The sequence below is a fragment of the Dasypus novemcinctus genome, chromosome 27 (assembly GCF_030445035.2).
Source record: "Dasypus novemcinctus isolate mDasNov1 chromosome 27, mDasNov1.1.hap2, whole genome shotgun sequence".
NCBI classification, from domain to species: domain Eukaryota; kingdom Metazoa; phylum Chordata; class Mammalia; order Cingulata; family Dasypodidae; genus Dasypus; species Dasypus novemcinctus.
The window spans coordinates 3,845,778-3,868,729 of NC_080699.1; positions in this window are offsets into that span (position 1 = coordinate 3,845,778).

The following is a 22,952-nucleotide window of genomic DNA, read 5'->3' on the forward strand; positions in this document are numbered from 1 at the left end:
TTTCCCTTTTTATAGTTCTTTTTACTTTCTGCTCCTCAACCTGACTCATTTCAATATTCTCATCTTCCAAGTTCCCTGATTTTTTCTTCTGCCAGTTCCCATATGCTGTTGAAACCCTCCTGGGAACTTTTCATTTCAGTTTGTAGTCTTCAACTCCAGTAGGTCTGTTTGGTTTCTTTTAAATTTTTTTTCTATTTACTAAGACTCTCATATTGCTCATTCATTGTTTTCCTGATATTCTTTAGTTCTTCCTCTGTATATTCCTTCAGCTCCTTGAACATTTTTGAAATCTTTTTTTTTATTAAGGTTTACTTTTGTTATGTTCACATTCTGGTCTTCTCCATTGGTGACTTCTGGATTTTTATCCTCCTCCTTTGACTGGCCCATCATTTTCTGTTTCTTCATGTCTTATACTCTTGTTGCACTCTGTATAATTTAATATTTTAGAATATCAACTTTGGGGTTTATGCCCTGAGATGTCTGCTTCTTGATTTTGTAATCGGCTGGTGATAGGACAAAGCTTTTCCGAGCTCCTAGCCGAAGGTCTGCCCAAGGCGCGTGCAGCGTGTGGGGTTCCTTGGCTCGAGTCTTGTCCTGGGCTTGAACCTGATGGTTGCTTGGGAGTTCCCCTGTTTACAGGAGTCTGAGTGCCCCCTCCATTCTCAGGAGACAGATCTCCACCCACTGGTGTTTGAAACTGGTGGTCCTTTGCCCCAGGCTGTCAGCCTGTATAATTTCTTTCATTTTCTCAACCTACTTTAGCCTGGAGGGCAAATTCTGGGAGGGAAGACCACTTCAAAATCAGTCTTTCCAGTCAAACAGGGCCTGGGACCCACGAAGGGGGTGCAGGTACCCCACAGTGCCCTGGGGTGGGGATTAGGAAGGAGCAGGAGCTTCCTCCACATTCCCCAAAGCTGAGGTTTCCTGACCTGCGCAGCAGGTGCAGCCCTTCAGTCACTGACCCCAGCAGCCCTGAGCAGGTGGAGCAGCTTGACCAACCTTTCTCTGTCCCCTTCGTCTGGGGCAGGCTGGGACAGTGCATGGCCTCAGAGCCAGCCCCAGTGATTTACAGGCCTGATCAAATGCCTTGGTGAGTGAGTGGCCATGTTCGCCCTGGCTTGGGCACAAGATCTTTATGTCTCTTTCTGTCACCAGCATGCTGGCCAGGGGCTGCCCTCTGTGGCCGCTTGCTACAGGAGCGCAGAGTAACACCACTTGGAGCCCTTCACTCACCTTTGCCAACACCTCCTGGCGCTCTCCTCTCCCTCTTCCCTCGTTGCTCTGCTGTGTCCTACTGGACTCAGGAGCCTGGGTTTAGACCTTTTGGACAGTTTCTGCCTGTTTTATAGCTGTTCACTTTGGAGCTTCCTCCTCCGCCACCTTCCCACAGGCCCCCTCCTCTTTTGCATGTCCCATTCAGTCTATTCATCTGTCTCCCTATGCCACCTCCACAGAGAGGGTGTATACATGTCCTATCTCCCCTTTATGTGCTTAGCTCTTCTTCATGACATATCTCTGCAGTTGAAATCATGTCACATACTCACTTGTTAAAAGATTTCTGGATTATTTTATGCTCGGCCTCTAGGATTTAAACTACTGAGAGCAGAGACTTGTTCATCCGTTACTACACTATATCCAGTGGTGACACAGTGAGAGGCATATAGTCTGCGTCCAACAAATATTTATTAAAATAAGGAATAATTAATGGGTTAAAGAGAAGAACTTTACAGTTGCCATGTTGTAAAATTTATTAATTTATAGAGTTATATATTTTGAAAATGTAAACGACTCCACTTTTCTCTGATGGACTCCTATTTTTGGAAGAGCTGGGCTAATTTTAGTGATGAATGAGTTTTCATTTATACCACAACCCTACCATCTGTCTGACGAAATTTAAATTACGGGAGCCTTATTAGCATTAAATACATACCATTGCTGAATGTGCAAAATTCTGGCCCTTAAGTGAAACCAGAATGCAGAAAACAAAATGGTCATGAGAAGGATAGAATTTCCTTTAAAACAAAATCAAATCCTTTAAAAATAATTCATGAGATATCAATTACATTTCTAACTAGACATCCTTGCCTCCCCACCTCTTCTTTTCACTTGAACAAATCAATTTGATGCGAAGTCCATCCCTATAGGCCAGAAAATTCTCAATTACCAGCCAAATCCATACTAAACTTTTCCTTTGAAATCTCATGACATTTCTTGTATTTTACTATTTAGAAAATTATGAAACATCCCATGCTTTCTAGCTAGAAAATTTGATCTTCAGAAATGAGAATTATCTCTTTTACCTGTCTTAAAGCCCTGAGAGTATATTTAAATGTTTGTATATCAGAATATATGTTCACAAAGTACTTATTGATGAAAAATATGGAAAAGTCATTTTCAAAGATCATTTCCCCAAATCTCCGTAGGAGAAAGTAAAAGCTCTGGCAGAAAATTAGAAAGTTTCATGGAGAAGGTAACACGTCTGTGGAAATTCGAAAAGCAGTTTCTATATGACAAGGTGAGAGGGGAACAAAATCACCAAGCAGAAGGGGCATCGTGGCAATGGAGTTAAAGTCAGTAGTTTGTACATTTAAAGGTCTGATACTCTTTTGAATTAAAATGACAAAAAAACTAATAATAATAGGAATCATCTATAAGAATGAGCGAAATATCAGTGGAGAGTGGTGGATGATCAAAGAATGTATTATTTTAAAGCATATGCAGGAAATGGGGAAAAATGGGTGAATATTGACAAAAAGGAAGCTGGAGCTCAAAATAAACAGTCAAAAGTATTCATTGAAGTTGGAAACATTTCTGCACTCAGTTTAGGCAGTTATAAGAGAGGGAGGGAGAAATGCGATAAAAAATAATATTACTGGAAGACTCTATATTAAACCTCAGCTATCCCCACCTCTTGTCCACTCTATGCAGTGAAAAAATAGCCTGCTTGCCATTGTCCCCAGGTCATATAATGAGAACCATGTCTTTTAAAGGTGTGCAACTGAATATTGGAAAGATCGAAGGCTACCAATGTAGAGCTTGGTGAATCAGAGTAAAATCATCTAAATTCTATTTTTTGGCATGCCCGTGGTCTACCAAATTATTCCCTCCCACTGTCCCTAAAACAAAACCTGTCAGTTTAATCCCTCACAGGCCTCTGTGTGCAGACTTCCCACCCAGTAGAGAGGCCTGTGAACAATATAGCCAATCAGGTAAGAGTAGATGAAACCAAAGTTATTACGTAAAAATTCTTTCTTGAATATGAATAGACAAGGATGAATGGGCACAGAAGAAAAATCAGCAGCCAGAAGAAAAAGAAAATTGTAAACAAACAACAGTAACAACGTTGACAAAAATAAACTGACCCAAGATAAAACAGAAAACTTACTGTATAGAAGAGAGGGCAAAAATCTGCACCACCACCACAACAAAACTTCTCAATAATATATTCATAGGTGTTCAGAAGGTACTATGATCACATAAAATCTTTGGAATCTTTCAAAATTTATTCAGAGAATATAAAAAATTTAAATGTAAAATTAACATCCCATTTCTGATAAGTGGGTTTAAATTTTCTAGCCCTGCTGTCCCATCTCCCTAATCTAACATCTCCTCAACCTTTCTTAGGCCTCTGATTCATTGACCTTACCAAAACTTTGGTTTCCCTAATGTAATCAACCCCCTTAGGAACCTGGATTCTATTGTGCTATATCATCACTACCTTCATATATAGTTTCAGTTCATTTTCCCTATTTCACTCTCTTTTTACTCAATTGGATAAATCTGAATCTTAGCCTCCTTTATTTTGCCTTCATACAGGTAACTGACTATTGACCCAAATCCTTATTTTCTCCAGTTAATGCACTCTCTACTTCAGGGAAAATACTATTTCTCACAACTATATTCTCTGTAAGTCTCCAACAGTTTCCAGTCAGCTACCAACCTTGCTATTTATTTTACGGAGGAATAGAAACAGGAGAATGGGGAAAAGGACTTGGCCCAGTGGTTAGGGCGTCCGTCTACCACAGGGGAGGTCCACGGTTCAAACCCCGAGCCTCCTTAACCCTTGTGGAGCTGGCCCATGCGCAGTGCTGATGCCCGCAAGGAGTGCCCTGCCATGCAGGGGTGTCCCTGCACCCGTAAGGAGAGCCGCCCAGCGCAAAAGAAAAGTGCAGCCTGCCCGGTAATGGCGCCGCCCACACTTCCCGTGCCGCTGACAACAACAGAAGCGGACAAAAGAAACAAGACGCAGCAAATAGACACAGAGAACAGACAACCGGGGGAGGGGGGGAATTAAATAAATAAATAAATCTTAAAAAAAAAAAAAAAAGAAAGAAACAGGAGAATGTTTTCATCTTTGCCCCCCAGATCTAGGATCCTTATGCTTATGAAGCTTCTCTCTCCACTCCTTCTGCTAAAGAATGGAATAGCCGTGTCTGGAGAAGATCTCCCTTGTCTGTGGATCTCACTCCTCCTAGCACATGCAATGGATTTCCTCCCAAAGTATCCTTTTGTTTTTTTATACCATCATTTTCTTTCTCTCCTGAATAGTTCTCATCAACATGGAAACCTTTAACAGACATATACTTTAAAAATGACTTCCTTAGGACAAATGAGTTTATATGGCTATGAGTCTCTAAAAAAAGAGTCTGGAGGTTGTCAGAAGGATTGTCCTTATGCACACCTGAGCAGAGTCTCAGAGACAGATAAAGTAGCTACAACCCCAGGTATTGGTTCTTCTGAGGGCTAAAGAGACCCACAGGTTTTATGGTCATGGCAGATGGAGTTCAGTGCCATGTCAGTTGGCCCTTCTTTGGAGTTGGTGTTTCTGCATGATGGAGCTGGACTCAGATGTGATCTCTTTCCACAAGGCTTTCCTGTTACTTTACTGGAATTGTAGTTGGTGCTGGGGTTTAAGATATATCTAGGGGATCTGAATCTCTGGACTGACAATATGATAGCCAGGCCCTGAGCCTCAACAGACTTCAACTCCTACACTCTGGTTTATTGAACTTACCCCGCTCAGCTAACATGGAGTTGAAGAATGTCATCCACCACACCATGGAGCCAAGAGTGCCTACAACTGAAAGCAGGAGGATTGCATCCAGTATCCATGTGGAATCTAAGCCCCCTCTTGACACAGATGTGGAATGGACACAACCAATCCAAGGTCCACAGGAAGGAGAAATACAGTAAGGATTAGAGTGGACTTACTGATATTCTATTCATGAACTATTGTGGTTAGTAATCGAGAAAAGGTGCCACTGGTGTGGAAAAAGTGGCCATGGTGGCTGCTGGGTGTGGGGAATGGGAGGAAGAGATGAGATGTGGAGGCATTTTTGGGACTTGGAGTTTCCCTGGATGGTGCTGCAGTGACAATTCCCGGACATTGTAGATCCTCCCATGGCCCACTGGATGGAACGTGGGAGAGTGTGAGCTATGATGTGGCCCATTGACCATGAGGTGCAGCAATGCTCAGAGATGTATTCACCAAATACAATGGATGTGTCATGATGATGGGGGAGAGTATTGCTGTGGGGGAGTGGTGGGGTGGGGGCAGTGGGGGTGAATGGGGACCTCATATTTTTTGAATGTAATATTTTTAAAAAATGAATTAAAAAAATGACTTTCTTGACAACACATTCACCTTCAGCTACTTCTTTTTTTTTTTTTTTTTTTTTAGTTTTAATTTTTTTATTTTTTATTGACTTTGTAATAATATTACATTAAAAATATATATGTGAGGTCCCATTCAACCCCACCCCCCCACCCCCCCTCTCCGCCCCCCCAACAACACTCGTTCCCATCATCATGACACATCCATTGGATTTGGTAAGTACATCTTTGGGCACCTCTGCACCTCATATACATTGGTTCACATCATGGCCCATACTCTCCTCTATTCCATCATGTAGGCCCTGTGAGGATTTACAATGTCCGGTGATTACCTCTGAAGCACCATCCAGGGCAGCTCCATGTCCCGAAGACGCCTCCACCTCTCATCTCTTCCTGCCTTTCCCCATACCCTTTGTCCATTATGTCCACTTTTCCCAATCCAATGCCACCTCTTCTATGTGGACACTGGATTGGTTGTGTCCATTGCACCTTTATGTCAAGAGGAGGCTCAGATTCCACCTGGATGCTACTTCTTGATTTCTCTGTTCACTTTATGTCACAAGCTCCCCCTTGACATTCAGTGAATGTGAATCCCCTTCCTTTGCTATGCCTCTGACATCATAGCTGATGATACTTGATATTATAGCTTTCTTTCTTTCTCTATAGTCTTTTCTTAAGTAGTGGCATCTAAACATTAATGACACCCAAATTCTTATCTCTAGCCACTAGTTTTCTATAATATTGAAGAAAAGTACTCTGATTACCTAAAATCTATATTTGACCATTAAAATGCATATCAAAGCTAACATAAACAAAACCGAAAGTGTGATCACATAATTTCTTTTGTTAATCCCTGTAATTCCATATCACCTATACCATTGCCAGGTATATGGTAGGTACTAAAACATAATTCACTCATTGAAGAAATAAGTTAATAATTAACCAGGTTGGGAATCTCATTGACATCACACTACAGCAACATTGAAAGATAGAAGACATTGAAGCAATGATTTAAAACTTGAGGGGAGAGATTTGTATTGAAAATCATGATGTGTAAACATGATTTCCTTTATCCCTAACCAAAAAAATAATCCTAAAGGATCAAGGGAAGAAAAATTAAAAGCACAAACTCCTTTTTGTTATTGTGATGTGTTCATTTAGGAGATAAATGGGTCAAAAAGAGAAAATAGTAACAATGGGAACACCAAAGTCATTCACATCATCACAAGTGTGTAGGTTTTTGCAAAGAGAAAGAGGACCTATTATGTGGATATTTTAGAAGGATCTAGTAAATAACATTTTCTGAAGTTGAGGGATGCCAAATTCCAAAAGTGAGAACACAGTGTATACAATTCAGCCAATATTTTCCCTGAATTTGTTTAGTTTCCAAGAATCTGAGAAGGTATTATTAAATATAAAATTCATAACCAAAAAAAAAAAAACATATTGGTAGGAAGCAGTCTATCTATGATGAACTGGAAAGAGGAAAACCTTCACATTGTAAATGGTGGAAATTGCCACAGATGCATATTATCATTGGCTAATAAGTAATGACATAAATCTCAGGAATTTCCAACTGTTTGGAAACCTTGAAAAGTAAGCAAAATACATGAAAATTTAGAATTTTAAAAATACTAAAGATAAAATGATTGTATAAGTTGGGGTCCCATTAGGAAACAGCCTATTGTAAAGGTAATTGAAGAGTGTTTAGTGAAGGTACTATTTATAAATGTGTGGGAAGGTATAAGGAATGCAGCAGGAAGCAACAATAGTGGAAAGCCATTTGCCATGCCGGGACCTCAGAAGACAAGGGAAGGGACAATCACAGAAACCAGTGAGCTGTAAAGTGGAAGAGGGGCCACAACAGGAGCTGTAGCTTTAATTGGAGCAATAAAGAAACTGTTAAACCACAGGCAAAAAGGATGCACAAAGGAGGAATAAATACCATATGTGGTGAGGGAGGGGGCAAGATGGCGGCTGAGTGAACATCCCTGTTAGGGTCTTCTGCAGGGAATCGGCTGGGCGGCGTTGGAGACTCTTTGGGACCGGATTGTTTCGGGATTTTTGCTGGTCCGGAGGTGTCTGGACATCGATTTGGAGGGAAGGTAACAGAGAGGATCCGTCTGTGAAATATACACGGAGATCCCAGCTACCTGTAGAGGATTCCCTCCTTGGGTAGGCGGAGACGAAGCATCTAGCCCCGCTCGGTGGGGCTGAGCCAGGCCGGGCCGCAGCGGCGGACGCCGGAGCCAGGCCGGGCTGCACCGGCAGCGAGCGGGGCCGGGCGGGGCCGAGCCGGGCCGAGCCGGGCTGCGGTGGCGTGCGGAGCCGGGCGGGGCCGGTTCAGGCCGCGTAGGCGGGCGGCGGACGCCGGAGCCGGGCCTGGGCCGCTGTAGCGAGTGGAGCCAGGCGTAGCCGGGCCGGGCCGCGGCGGCGTACGGAGCCGGGCGGGGCCGGTGCAGGCCGCGGCGGCGGGAGGCGGACGTGGGAGCTGGCTGGGTCGCTGTAGCGAGCGGAGCCGGGCGGAGCCAGGCCAGGCCGCGGCAGCGTAAGGAGCCGGGCAGAGCCGGTCCAGGCCTCCGCGGCGGGCAGCGGCGGGCGGAGCCGGGCCTGCGGAGGGGTTTCTGTTCTTTGTTTTTTTGTTGTTGTTGTTGTTTTTAATTTATTTTACTTAAATTTTTTTTTTTTTGGAGCATCTGCAGTACTGGGGAGTTCGTGGGCCCTGGGCCGCCTATTGGGGGTTTGTGGGAAGGGAGGTGCTTGCAGACCCATTTGGGCAGACAGACGGGGGGTTTTAGGGCAAAGCGGGGGGAAGTTGTTGTTTTAGATAGTGTTGCAATTGTGACACGTGTATACCTGTATCTCTCTTCCCCCTATCCGTTCCCCACCGTTTACCCATCCGCTTTTTCTTTCTTCCTTTCTTCTTGTCTTTCTTTTTTTCTTTATTATAATTAGTTTTTTTTTCGGTTTTCTCTTTCCCTCTTGTCCCTCATCTTCCACTTATTTTATTTTAATTCAAGTATACAATAGGTGCTACAGGGAACACCTCACATTTGCTGGGTTTTCCCATCCTCCACTGCCTCATTTCTGTGTGAACTGATTTAGGCTACCTACACTATCCCCCTTCCCCTGCATCTTGATATCCACTATCATCTACTGTCTCTCCTATATTCCACCCCCCACCTCCCGTTCTTTGATCCACAAAGTGTCTAACTCTTAATTTCTAATACCTTTGTTCTGTTTTCTGTCTGTTATCCACTCTTGAAACTATTACCTTTCTTTTCTTTTTCCCTCTCTCATGAAAACAATAGCTTTGTAGTTCATACCATATTCCTCCCATATTCAGTCATCTACTTCATAAAAGGTACTCTACCTACAGCTATAACTCTATGCAATCTACATAAATCTAACCTCCATCCTCCCAGATCTCATATTCTTGCTTTGTTAACATACATCACCAATACTACTTCACACTTTTCCCTTGCTTACACAATTGCCTTTCCCCAACACTAATACTTTCCTCTACAGTGAACTTAACCAACAACAAGTAACTAGAATAAGAAGAAAAAAGTGACAAAGAGAAGATATAACACCTATGCAAAAATAACAACTAATTAACCTCCAAGAGCAGACAAAGAAGCTAAGGAACTGATTAAATTCATCAAAATAAAGAGATGACCAGAAAGCAACAAAAATCTACAAACCAAAACAATAATCAGGAAAACATGGCTGAATCCAATCAACAAACCAATAATCACGAAGGGGAGCAAAACTTGGCACAAGCAATGAAAGATCTCAGAACATTTATCACCGACAAATTTGATGCAGTAATGAAAGAGGTTAACAACATGAAGACATCACTTGGAGGGGAAATTGCAGACATACGCAAAAACATAACAGATATGATGGGAATGAACACCACAGTTCAAGAAATCAAAAATACACTTGAAGCAAATATCAGCAGACTAGAAGAGACAGAGCAGAGAATTAGTGATGTGGAAGACAGTACATCAGAAATCAAACAGATAGTAGAAGGGGTCAATAAGAAGATAGAAAAAATCCAATTAGGATTTAGGGACCTGAATGACAATGCAAAACGCTCAAACATACGTATTATAGGCATTCCAGAAGGTGAAGAGAAGGGAAAGGGGTCAGAAGGAGTGTTGCAGGAAATAATGGCTGAAAACTTCCCAAATCTACTGAAAGAGACAGATGTCCATATCCAGGAAGCACAGCGCACTCCACAAGTCATAAACCCCAACAGGCCCACCCCAAGACATATACTTGTCAAATTATCCAATGCTCAAGACAAAGAGAAAATCCTAAAAGCAGCAAGAGAAAAGAAAACCATCACATACAAGGGAAGCTCAATTAGATTAAGTGCTGATTTCTCTTCTGAAACCATGGAGGCAAGAAGACAGTGGTATGATATAGTCAAGGTACTAAAGGAAAAAAATTTCCAACCAAGAATACTCTATCCAGCTAAACTACCATTCAAACATGATGGAGAGTTCAAAATATTCGCAGACAAACAGAAACTGAAAGAGTATACCAACAAGAAACCTCCCCTTCAAGAAATTCTAAAGGGAGTTCTGCAGGAAGAAAGGAAAAAACAGGAAAGGCAAAGTTGGAGGAGAGTATAAGACCAACAACAACAACAAAAAAGACAAAAAAATATATATACAAACAAAATATGACAAACACAAATCCAATCAAAATATGGCTAACACAAATAATTCCTTGATAGTAATAACACTGAATGTCAACGGATTAAACTCACCTATCAAAAGATTCAGACTGGGACATTGGATAAGGAAATATGACCCATCCATATGCTGTCTACAAGAGACACATCTTAGACCCAGAGACGCATGGAGATTGAAAGTGAATGGCTGGAAAACAATCATACAAGCTAACAATAACTAAAAAAAGGCAGGAGTAGCTATATTAATATCAGACAAAATAGACTTTAAATGTGAAACAATTGTGAGAGACAAAGAAGGATACTACATTTTAGTGAAAGGGAAAATCTGTCAAGAAGATCGAACAATCATAAATATCTATGCCCCTAACAAGGGTGCCTCTAAATACGTCAGGCAAATGCTGGAAAAACTAAGTGAAAGAATAGATACATCTACAATTATAGTGGGGGATTTTAATACACCACTATCAACTCTGGACAGAACATCTCAAAAGAGAATCACCAAAGAAACAAAACATCTGAATAGTATATTAGAGGAGCTGGATCTAATAGACATATATAGATCGCTACACCCAAACACAGCAGGATATACATTTTTCTCAAGCGCACATGGATCATTCTCCAAGATAGATCATATGCTAGGCCACAAAGAAAGGCTGAACGAATTCAGAAAGATTGAAATCATACAAAACATTATCTCTGACCACAGTGGAGTCAAGCTGGAGATTTGCAAGGGACAGAAGCCCAGATTTCACACCACGATTTGGAAATTAAACAGCACACTCTTAGAAAAACAGTGGGTCAAAGAGGAAATATCAAAAGAAATCAATGACTACCTTGAAACAAATGATAATGATAACACAACATACCAAAATTTATGGGATGCAGCAAAAGCAGTACTGAGAGGGAAGTTTATAGCCATAAATTCATATATCAAAAAAGAAGAAAGAGCAAAAATTGAAGAACTAACTGCACATTTGAAGGAATTAGAAAAACAACAACAAAGCAACCCAAAAGGAAGAAGAAGGAAGGAAATAACAAAGATAAGAGCAGAACTAAATGAAATAGAAAATAAGAAAGCACTTGAACAGATAAACAAGACCAAGAGCTGGTTTTTTGAGAAGATTAACAAAATTGACAAACCTTTAGCAACACTAACAAAGAAAAAAAGAGAGAAGATGCAAATACACAAAATAAGAAATGAGAAAGGCGATATCACCACTGACCCCACAGAAATAAAGACTATCATAAGAGGATATTTTGAAAAACTATATTCCAACAAAAATGACAATCTAGAGGAAATGGACAAATTCCTAGAAACACATAAGCAGCCCATATTGACAAAAGAAGAAATTGATGATCTTAACAAACCAATCACAAGCAGAGAGATAGAATCAGTTATTAAAAATCTCCCAACTAAGAAGAGCCCAGGGCCAGATGGCTTCACAGGTGAATTCTACAAAACATTCCGGAAAGAACTGACACCAATCCTGCTGAAACTATTCCAAAACATCAAAACAGAAAGAACATTACCCAACTCCTTCTATGATGCCAACATTACCCTAGTACCAAAGCCAAACAAAGACATCACAAGAAAGGAAAATTACAGACCAATTTCTCTAATGAACCTAGACGCAAAAATACTTAACAAAATACTTGCTAATCGTATTCAACAACACATTAAACGTATTATACACCACGACCAAGTGGGATTCATCCCAGGTATGCAAGGATGGTTCAACATAAGAAAATCAATCAACGTAATACACCATATAAACAGATTGAAGGAAAAAAATCACATGATTATATCTATTGATGCAGAAAAAGCATTTGACAAAATACAGCACCCTTTCTTGATAAAAACACTCCAAAAGATTGGAATACAAGGGAATTTTTTGAACATGATAAAGAGTATATATGAAAAACCTAAAGCCAATATTGTTTACAATGGAGAAATCCTAGACTCCTTCCCTCTAAACTCAGGAACAAGACAAGGATGCCCACTGTCTCCGCTCCTATTTAACATTGTCTTAGAAGTACTTGCTCGAGCACTGAGGCAAGAACCAGAAATAAAAGGCATTCAAATTGGAAAGGAAGAAGTCAAAATTTCATTATTTGCAGATGACATGATCCTATACATAGAAAACCCTGAGAGATCTACAACGAAGATTCTAGAACTCATAAATGAGTTTAGTAAAGTCGCAGGTTATAAGATCAATGTGCAAAAATCAGTAGCATTTCTGTACACCAATAATGAGCAAGATCAGGAGGAAATCAAGAAACAAATACCATTCACAATAGTAAATAAAAAAATCAAATACTTAGGAATAAATTTAACTAAAGAGGTAAAGAACTTATACACCGAGAACTATACAAGATTGTTCAAGGAAATCAAAGAAGACCTAAATAAATGGAAGAATATTCCTTGTTCATGGATAGGAAGACTGAACATTATTAAGATGTCTATCCTACCAAAACTGATCTACACATTCAATGCAATCCCAATAAAAATCAACGCAGCCTTCTTTAAGGAACTAGAAAAACTAACTACGAAATTTATTTGGAAAGGAAAGAGACCCCGAATAGCCAAAGACATACTGAAAAAGAAAAACGAAATTGGAGGAATCACACTACCTGACTTCAAAACATACATAAAGATACGGTGGTGAAAACAGCATGGTATTGGCATAAGGAGAGACACATAGACCAATGGAATCGAATTGAAAGCTCTGATATAGAACCTCACATATACAACCACATAATATTCGATAAAGCCACCAAACCCTCTCAACTGGGAGAGAATGGCCTATTCAACAAATGGTGTCTGGAGAACTGGATAGCCATATGTAGAAGAATGAAAGAGGATTACCATCTCACACCTTATACAAAGATCAACTCAAGATGGATCAAAGACCTAAATATAAGAGCCAAGACCATAAAAACATTAGAAAGCAGTGTAGGGAAACATCTACAGGACCTTGTAATAGGAAATGGATTTATGAATATCTCACCAAAAGCACGAGCAGCAAAAGAACTAATAGATAAATGGGACTTCCTCAAAATTAAAGCCTTCTGCACCTCAAAGGAGTTTGTCAAGAAAGTAAAAAGGGAGCCCACACAGTGGGAGAAAATATTTGGCAATCATATATCTGATAAGAAACTTATAACTTGCATATATAAAGAACTCCTATATCTTGAAAATAAAAAGATAAACAACCCATTTAAAAAATGGGAAAAAGACTTAAACAGACACTTCTCCGAAGAAGAAATACAAATGGCAAGAAAGCACATGAAAAAATGTTCCAAATCTCTAGCTATCAGGGAAATGCAAATCAAAACTACAATGAGATACCATCTTACACCCATAAGATTGGCAGCTATGAAAAAAACAGAAGAATACAAGTGCTGGAGAGGATGTGAAGGAAGGGGAACACTCATCCACTGCTGGTGGGAATGCAGAAGGATCCAACCATTCTGGAGGACAGTATGGCGGTTTCTCAAAAAACTAGCCATAGATTTGCCATATGACCCAGCAATACCACTGCTGGGTGTATACCCAGCAGAACTGAAAACAAGGACACAAACCGATATATGTACACCAATGTTCATAGCAGCATTGTTCACTCTTGCCAAAAGTTGGAATCAACCCAAATGCCCATCAACAGACGAGTGGATCAATAAAATGTGGTATATACACACAATGGAATACTACTCGGCTGTAAGAACAAACACACTACAAACACATGTGATAACATGGATGAATCTTGAGAACCTTATGTTGAGTGAAGCAACCCAGACATTGAAGGACAAATACTACATGACCTCAATGATATGAAATAAACAAGCTGCCCTAGATAGCAAGAGACTGAACGATAGGCTTACAGGAAATCGGAGGGTGGAGGAAGGATATGAGCCGATGTCTGCAGGGGTGGAATTTAAGACGAGATGGTGGTAAGTATGAACACAAAGAAGAGATAAAAGGGGGGCAAGGGGTTGCCTTTGGTTGGGGCTTTGCGGGTTTGAGGGTGGCTGGGGAGGGACGGATGGGTAACGTTGCCCAAAAGTGGGGGGAGGGAGGGGTAGCATACGAACACAGGAGAGGGTCAGGTGTTGGTGGAGAGTAAAATGCTGAGAAAATCATATCAAAATATAATAAAGAGGGTTACCTGTTTAGAATGCTCGGAGGGGAGGGTCTGATGCAGGACGGGCTCCTGGGGAATGTCTAAATGCTCATTCTGCCAGAGTGGGTGACACCATGGGGTAGAAACCCAAGTAGTGAGAGTGGGGGTGGACCCACATCCTGGGGAGGACTAATGCCATCAAATAGAGGGAACTGTATCCCTCGAGAGAAAGGGTGGCTCCCAGGGCATTGGGGCAGTTGAGCAAGTTAGGCCCTGAACACTATTCCATCTATCTCTGGAAGTGGCTCCTCAGGAAACGGAGGTTGGCTGTCACTGTGGGCACCAGGGTGGAAGGGAAAATGGACGTTAAATGTGTGGAACCAAAGTAAATGGGGGGTAAGAGAGGAGTTTCTTGAGAGTACACAAGGATGGATATAAAACATGTAATATTACACCATAACATATAGGAGATGACAGACTGATAATGTAAACCATAATGTAAAACATAGGATAACTAAAAATGTAAAGAACTGTGTATCCTAAAGTATGCACCATAATGTAAGCACAGATGTCACCTTGTTAGAAAGCTAATGTCTCAGACTCTGTACATCACTTTAAGTAAATATGATATGAATAGGGCATAAGAGTATCACTGTGGAAGGGAAAAGGTTTTCTGGTGGATGTGTGGGAGTGCTGTATATTATATATATACATTGCTGTGATCTAGGACTCCTGTGAAGAAAAGCTGAATAATTACGGGGGGGGGGGGGGGGGGAAGAAAAAGATAGGATGTGGAATTTTTTCAAGTCAACATTCTTTATCTAAGTTCTTTATCTAACTTTATCCAAGTTCTTTATCTATCCTTTAAACCCATCGCTATATGCCATTCCCTAGTAAGAGACCATGACATTATATTGGGCTTCAAATTTCGGGGAGTTCTGGATCACAGAGTGTTTCAACAATGGCAATGGAGGGATACTGGTATGGGATACCAATGACAGGTGATATATGGCTGACAGGGAGCTGTACAGAACATATGTCCAGGGTGCATGGTAATGTTTGGATATACTCATAGTGGCAACAATTAAAAACCACAGTAGGGGGGGTACTGGGTTCCTGGCCAGTGGTGCTCTGTCGTGGTCCCTAGGGGAGCAGCGACAGTCTCCCAGGTACAGTGGCGGGGACCGGGAGGGAGTGAGGGTTCAACAGTGAGCCCCTGATGCTAATGACTATGCTTGTGAGCTGATAAACCTAAAATAAGAACAAGGCCTAGAGCAACATTGTGCCTGGGAATTTCCTCCTGTCAGCCTTCATGTTACTCAAATGTGGCCAGTCTCGAAGCCAAACTCAGCATGTAAATGCAATGCCTTCCCCCCAGCGTGGGACATGACACCCGGGGATGAGCCTCCCTGGCAACGAGGGACCACTATCAACTACCAACTGATGATGCAACTGGAAAATGACCTTAAACGGAAGGTTCAATGCAGATCAGCAGAATATCCATGTCTACATAAAATACCATGACTTTAAAATGCTGTTTGACCTAAAGTAAGGGGGAAATGGAAAGGAGAAATGAGTTTATATGGCTACGAGTTTCTAAAAAAGAGTCTGGAGGCTGGCAGAAGGATTGCCCTCATGCACAACTGAGCAGAGTCAGAGAGACAGATAAAGCAGATACAACCCCCAGATATTGGTTCCTCTGAGGGCTAAAGAGACCCATGGGAGTTATGGTCATGGCCGATGGGGTTAACTACCAGGGCAGATGGCCCCTCTTTGGAAATGGTGTTTATGTGTGATGAATCTGGACTCAGATGGGATCTCCCTTCATAAGACTTTCATGCTAATGGGCTGGAGGTGCAGTTAATGTTGGGGTTTAAGATATATTTAGGGGATTTGAATCTCTGGACTGACAATGTGATAGCCAGGTCCTGAGCCTCAACAGACTCCAGCACCTACAATCTGATCTATTGGACTTACCACACTCAGCTAAGATGGAGTTGAAGAAGGACAACCACTACACCATGGAGCCTAGAGTGATTACAACTGAAAATGGGAGGATTGCATCCAGCATCCATGTGGAATCTGAGCCTCCTCTTGACATAGAGGTGCAATGGACACAACCAATCCAATGTCCACATAGAAGAGCTGGCATTGGATTGGGAAAAGTGGACATGGTTGACGATGGGTATGGGGAAAGGCAGGAAGAGATGAGAGGTGGAGGCGTCTTTGGGACATGGAGCTGCCCTGGATGGTGCTTCAGAGGTAATCACCGGACATTGTAAATCCTCACAGGGCCCACTGGATGGAATGGAGGAGAGTATGGGCCATGATGTGAACCATTGTCTATGAGGTGCAGAGGTGCCCAAAGATGTACTTACCAAATCCAATGGATGTGTCATGATGATGGGAACGAGTGTTGTTGGTGGGGGGAGAGGGGGGGTGGGGGGTGGGGAGGTGGGGTTGAATGGGACCTCACATATATATTTTTAATGTAATATTATTACAAAGTCAATAAAAAAAAAAAAGAAAAAAATACCATATGTGGTGGTTTAAAACTGTATGTACCCTCTTAAATCTAGTCCATTCTTGTGGGTGTGGACACATTGCAGGTAGGATCTTTTGATGGAGCTACTTCAGTTAAGGTGTGACCCTTAATGCTCTTCCTGGAGTCCTTTACAAGAGAATGGAATTCAAACAGAGAGAAAGCCATGGAAGCAAGAAGGTAAAAGCAACAAAACCCAGGAGAGAAGGGGGGGGGGGACCAGGAGACGCCACCATGTGTCATGCCATGTGGGCGAGGACCCAGGGATCGTGGCAGCCAGGCTTTGGGAAGAGAGCATCACCTTAATGATGCCTGGTTTGGACATTCTCATGGCCTCAAAACTAAGCTTGTAGGCTAATCAACTCCCATAGGTAAAAGCCAAACCATTTTATGGTATCTTCTTTCAGCAACCTAGCACGTTAAAAGACCTTGCTTCTCTAGTCTATGGCCCTACAATATATATAACATGTATATAATATAGAAGCCAGGCTAAGAAGATCCAGAATAATCATAATTGGAGTCCTCCAAAAAACGTGAGGAAAAAAATAGTTGTTGAATAGAACCAAAGGTAAAGCTAAAGATAACAAAAGGTTTTTAGAATTAAAGATGATCTAAATCTTTATAATTAAAGGGAATCATTTCCCTGGGCAAATTAACCCAGAATGATCATCAATAAACACATGTTAGTGAAGATACCAGAATGGAATTTAAAGATAAAGGCAAGATCTTTTTGCTAGTCATGAAAAAAAGTTGCAATGATGTTGTACAACTGAGAATCAGATTTTTCAAAACAACAAACAATTACATTAGAAAATAGAGGAACATAAACACAGAAAGAACATAAGAACAAAGGATTCAATTTCCAGGCAAACTGTGAATTACGTGTAAGAAAACTATCATAGATTTAAGATGTAGAATCTCAGGATACATTTTATATAATTTCTTCTTCACAGAAACATTAAAAGGAAAAACTTCATATATTAAAGTGGGAGAGGATGGGAAAAAGTAAAAGGTAGTGAAAGTACATTCATTTCTTCATTTTAATAAAGAAGGTAAAAAGATGCTACTTAAATCTGATGTATTAAATAAAAACTATATAAGTATATTTAAAACTGTGATGTGGATACCAAAAGAATATATAATAATTAAATTGAAGGGAGGTAGAAAGACAATGGAGAAGAATGCTAGCTGTGCTAATTTTGCTTTTTAAAAAACTAATGAATTGAGGTCTTATATTCATTATAGTTATGCACTAGAATAAAAATGCAAAACTTCAAATTATTAAAGAAAACACCCAAAGCATAAACATACAACAAAGAACATGGGCTATATAATGGAGCACTTCTTAAAGATAAAACAAAAACAAAATTTTTTTAAAAAGTACATAAATCATAGCAAAGCATTCTGTCATAAAACAAAACATACCTGTTAAAATATAGTAAATGTGCTAAATGTATGATTAAAAGATAAAATATTTCATTGAATTACTATGAAAAATCTAAAATACATTTTTGCAGAAGAGATTCAGAATGATTGGATACAAAATAAGGTAAAATATACTAGGTAAATGCAAAAAGTTAAGAAACCATGAGTCACAACCTTAATATTAGGCAAGTATGAATCCAGGCCAAAACTCATTAAAAAAAACTAATAGATTTTTGAATACTAAAGAGGCATTATATAATGAAATTATAACATTTTCAAACATTTATACACTAAATATATAACTATAACCTTCATAAATCAAAGCTACATGAAATATAAGGGAAAATATTCATGAACACATTTGTACGAGGAAATTTTAATGCACTTTCAGGTCATGAATAAACAAGTGGACAAATACAATTAGGTCAGCATATAGAGGATGTAAATAACATGGTTATTAAAGAAGATGTAATTGATTTAATTAACTACATTCCAGGAACAATTTGATACAATTGGGATAGTGTAAAGATCAAAATAAAAAGGGACATGGACTGATGAATTGAGTCCTCGAAGGTAAGGGGAGAAAGAAAAGAATTAAATGTCAATCCCAGATGGCTGTTTATTTTAATGTGTGTTTTAGTGGTGTGGTTTAGTGACTGCTTTGTGGCTTTCTCTCTGCTCCTTTGTACATTGATTTCAGCTTCTGGCTTCCAGGGTTTCTCTCTCAGCTTCTAGGGGTTTCTTTCTATGTGACTTTCTGTATATTCATCCCTTTATAAAAGAGGATTAAGACTCACCATGGAAAAAAAATTAAAAAAAAATAAAAATAAAAAAAAGACTCACCATGGGTCACACTTTACTGAAAAAGTCTAATCAAATGACCATTAACTCAATCTAATCAAAAGGTTCACACCCACAGAAATAGATTAACTTAAGAACACAATTTCAGGCATCCAAAAAAGCACCTAAAAACTACAAGAATGTGAGTGGAAAAAACTGTAAGAATGGATTTGGCACTAGTTAAGTGGATGGATGTCTGAAGCAATGGACTCACTTAATGGAGTGTGATGAAAATAGAGAAGAGTTGGAACACTCTAAGGATTCAAGTGTAGAAGAATGAAGAGGAAACTGCAAAGGAAACTGAGAAGCCAGTGAATTGAGAAGAGAATTAAGAATGATGTCTGAAAAACAAAACAAACAAACAAACAAAAAGGTGTTTCAAGAAGGAGGGATTGTTGAATGATCAACTGGATCAAATATATATCATAGCCAAAATGGTGTTCTGAGGAGATAATCAAACATTATTAGAAATATTTTGGGTAATATTCAAAGAGGGAGAGCATCCCACATTAGTTTCTGCAAGCAAATATAGCACTGAAACAAGAACACAATAAGTTTACACAAAAATAAAATTAAAACCATAACTCCCATCAATATTGATATAAACATTCCAAACCAAATATTAGAAAATAGAATCCAACATCATAGAAAAAGAACCATCACTTAAAATCTTGATGTATTCTTTGATTTATTAATAAAATATAATTGTTAAATCTATGGGAAAATTATATTATTAATTCCACTGGTGCTTACAAAGCATTAGATATGGATCACAGAGGAGTTCAACTATGGCAGGGGAGGAGCACTGGTGTGGGGTGTCATTGATTTGGGAAGCATGGGTGGGTGAGAGTTCTCCAGGGCATGCATATAGGGTATATAGATAAGTTCAGATGTTCATTGGGTACTGTCATTGTCATGTTCATTGGATAGAGCTACACATGACAACTGGGGGAGTGCTGAGTTCCCATGGGGTGAGCTCTGTCACATTCCCCAATGGAACAGAGACAATCCCCCAAGTGCAAGGGCAAAGACCAGTGAAGAAGGATGATCAAATGATGGGCCCTTGATATTGACAACTATGCTTATGAGCCTGTGTGCTTGAAATTTCAACTAGGCCTAGAGCTGCATGGTGCCTGAGAGCCTCCAAAGTGCTCAAATGTGGCCACTCTCTAAGCCAAACTCTCACGTAAATGCATTACCTTACCCCCAGCATGGGACATGACTCCTGGGGATGAACCTCCTTGGCACTGAGGGATTATTACCATCACCAGTTGGTGATGCAACTAGAAAAAGACCTGGAATAAAAGGGGGAAATGATAAAGACAAATGAGTTTATATGGCTAAGAGACTTCCAAATTAGATGGGAGGTCATCAGAGAGATCACGTTTACGCATTCCTCAGCAGGATCTCAGAGACAGCCAAAGTAGATATGATCCCAGGTACTGGTGCTCCTGAGGGCTATGGAGACATACAGATTGGACTTAGATGTGACCTCTCTATACATGCCTCTTCTATCAATTTTACTGAACCTGTGATTGATGCTTGGGTTTGTGTATGCTCAGGGAACTTGAATCTCTGGACTGTCCATGTGCCAGCTAGGCCCTGAACCTCAACAGAGCTGCAACACCTACTCTCCAGTTTGCTGGACTTACCCAGGTCAGCTGACAGTGAGTTGAGAATGGTCAACCACCACACCAGGAAACCAAGAGTGTCTACAACTGCAAGCAGGAGAATCACATCCATCAGCCATATGGGATCTAAGCCCCTTCTCAATTTAAAGGTGGAGTGGACATCGCCATCCCAAGGTCCACAGAATGGAGGAATATAATATGGATTGGAGTGGACTTGCTGGTACTCTACTACAGAACTGTTGTGACTCTAGCAATGGAAGAAATTGTATCATTGATATGGAGATAGTGGCCATGGGAATTGCTGAGGGCAGGGAGAGGGAGGAAGAGGTGTGATATGGGGCATTTTCAGGACTTGGAGTTGTCCTGAATGATATTGCAGGGACAGATGCTGGACATTGTATATCCTGCCATAACCCACTGGATGGACTAGGGGAGAGTGTGAACTACAATGTACACTATGATCCATGTGGTGTGGCAGTGCTCCAGGGTGTATTCACCAGATGCAATGAATGTGCCTTACTGAGGAAAGGGAATGTTGATGTGGAAGGAGTGGGGGTGAGGTAGGGAGTGGGGTATAGAGAAACTTCTTATGTTTTTTAATGTAACGTTTTATGTAATCTATTTATCTTCTTTAAAAAAAAACAATAAAAAAATAAAAATCATTAGTTAAAATTTAATATCCCTCATGATTTTTTAAAAATTTTAATGGTTAATAAGATGTATACATTTTTGTAACAAAATAAGATACTTTCCTAATGGAATTATAACTTTGAATTCAAATACATGTTTTGTCAAATTTGAATTTATTCATTCTTTTCTACTTGCCAGATGTTTCTATGAAGAAATGATGTTGCATTTAGTCTAAAACATGACCAATTAGAAGATACAGTGGAAGGAAATAGCTCACTTATTATAGCAAAAAAGATGAAGGTATTTAGAAATCAACAAGGAAATTGAAACATCTATGTGAAGAAAAGTTTAACACATTTTTCAGAGCATATAATTCTTGATTAAATGAAGATTCCTACCATATTGTTAGGTAGGCATATTAAATGTTTAAAAATATATATCTGTCCTATTCATTAAGTTAAAAAATAAATTTTATGTATGCCTTTGGTGATTGTTTTTCAACTAGAAAACTGAATTTTAAGATTTTATGGAAATACAAGCAATAATAACCAGGAAATTTTGATTAAGAAGAACAATGCAGTGTTAGAAGTTAACTCTCTGAAATGTTAGCATGATTACTAAAGCTACAATATCTTAAAAGACTATCATATTGACACACGAAAAACAGGTAGTTTAATGAAGCAGCAAAACAAGTTAAGAAATATAGCCAAACATTTATAATAATTTAATGCATGATAAAGTTGGTATCTCCATCAAGCTGGAAATAACAGATTATTTATGAAGTGATAATAAGATAGAAGTGTAGTCATCTGGAAAAATATACAACTAAAAAACATACAACTTTCCTTATACCAAGAAATTCTAAATGCATCAATGATTTAATTTTTCAAATAAAACCATAAAAAATGTAGTAGGAGGTCATCAGAGAATTTTGTTTCAATCATCTGAGAATTATGCGGTGAATTGATTGTCCAGGTAGGGCATGTCTTGGCCCTGGGCTGCACTCTGGTGAATGTGGCTCCGTTATAAGTAAGATCTCTTCAAGATGGTACCTCAATTAAGGTGAGGTCTGATTGAGTCAGGGTGGGTTTAATTTGATTACAGGGGTTCTTTAAAGGCAGAATGAAAGTCAGAGGGAGCGAGAAGCCAGGGAAAGCAGCCAGAAGCTGGAAATCAAGGGAACCTGGTAGAGAAAGGAGAAGGGTTAGCCATGTGCTTGGCTGTGTGTCAGAGAAGCCAAGCACAAAGATCACTGGCAGCCAGCCCAGAATGCCAGTGCTCAGGAAGAAAGCATCGCCTTGCTGACTCCTCCATATTGGACCTGCCCCAAGTCATGAGCAATTATTCCCATTGTTTAAGCCAACCTGTTGTATGGTACTTGTTTCATCAGTGGGTAACAAATTATGACAACCATTGCATCTATACAATGCAAAACTTGACTTTCTGAT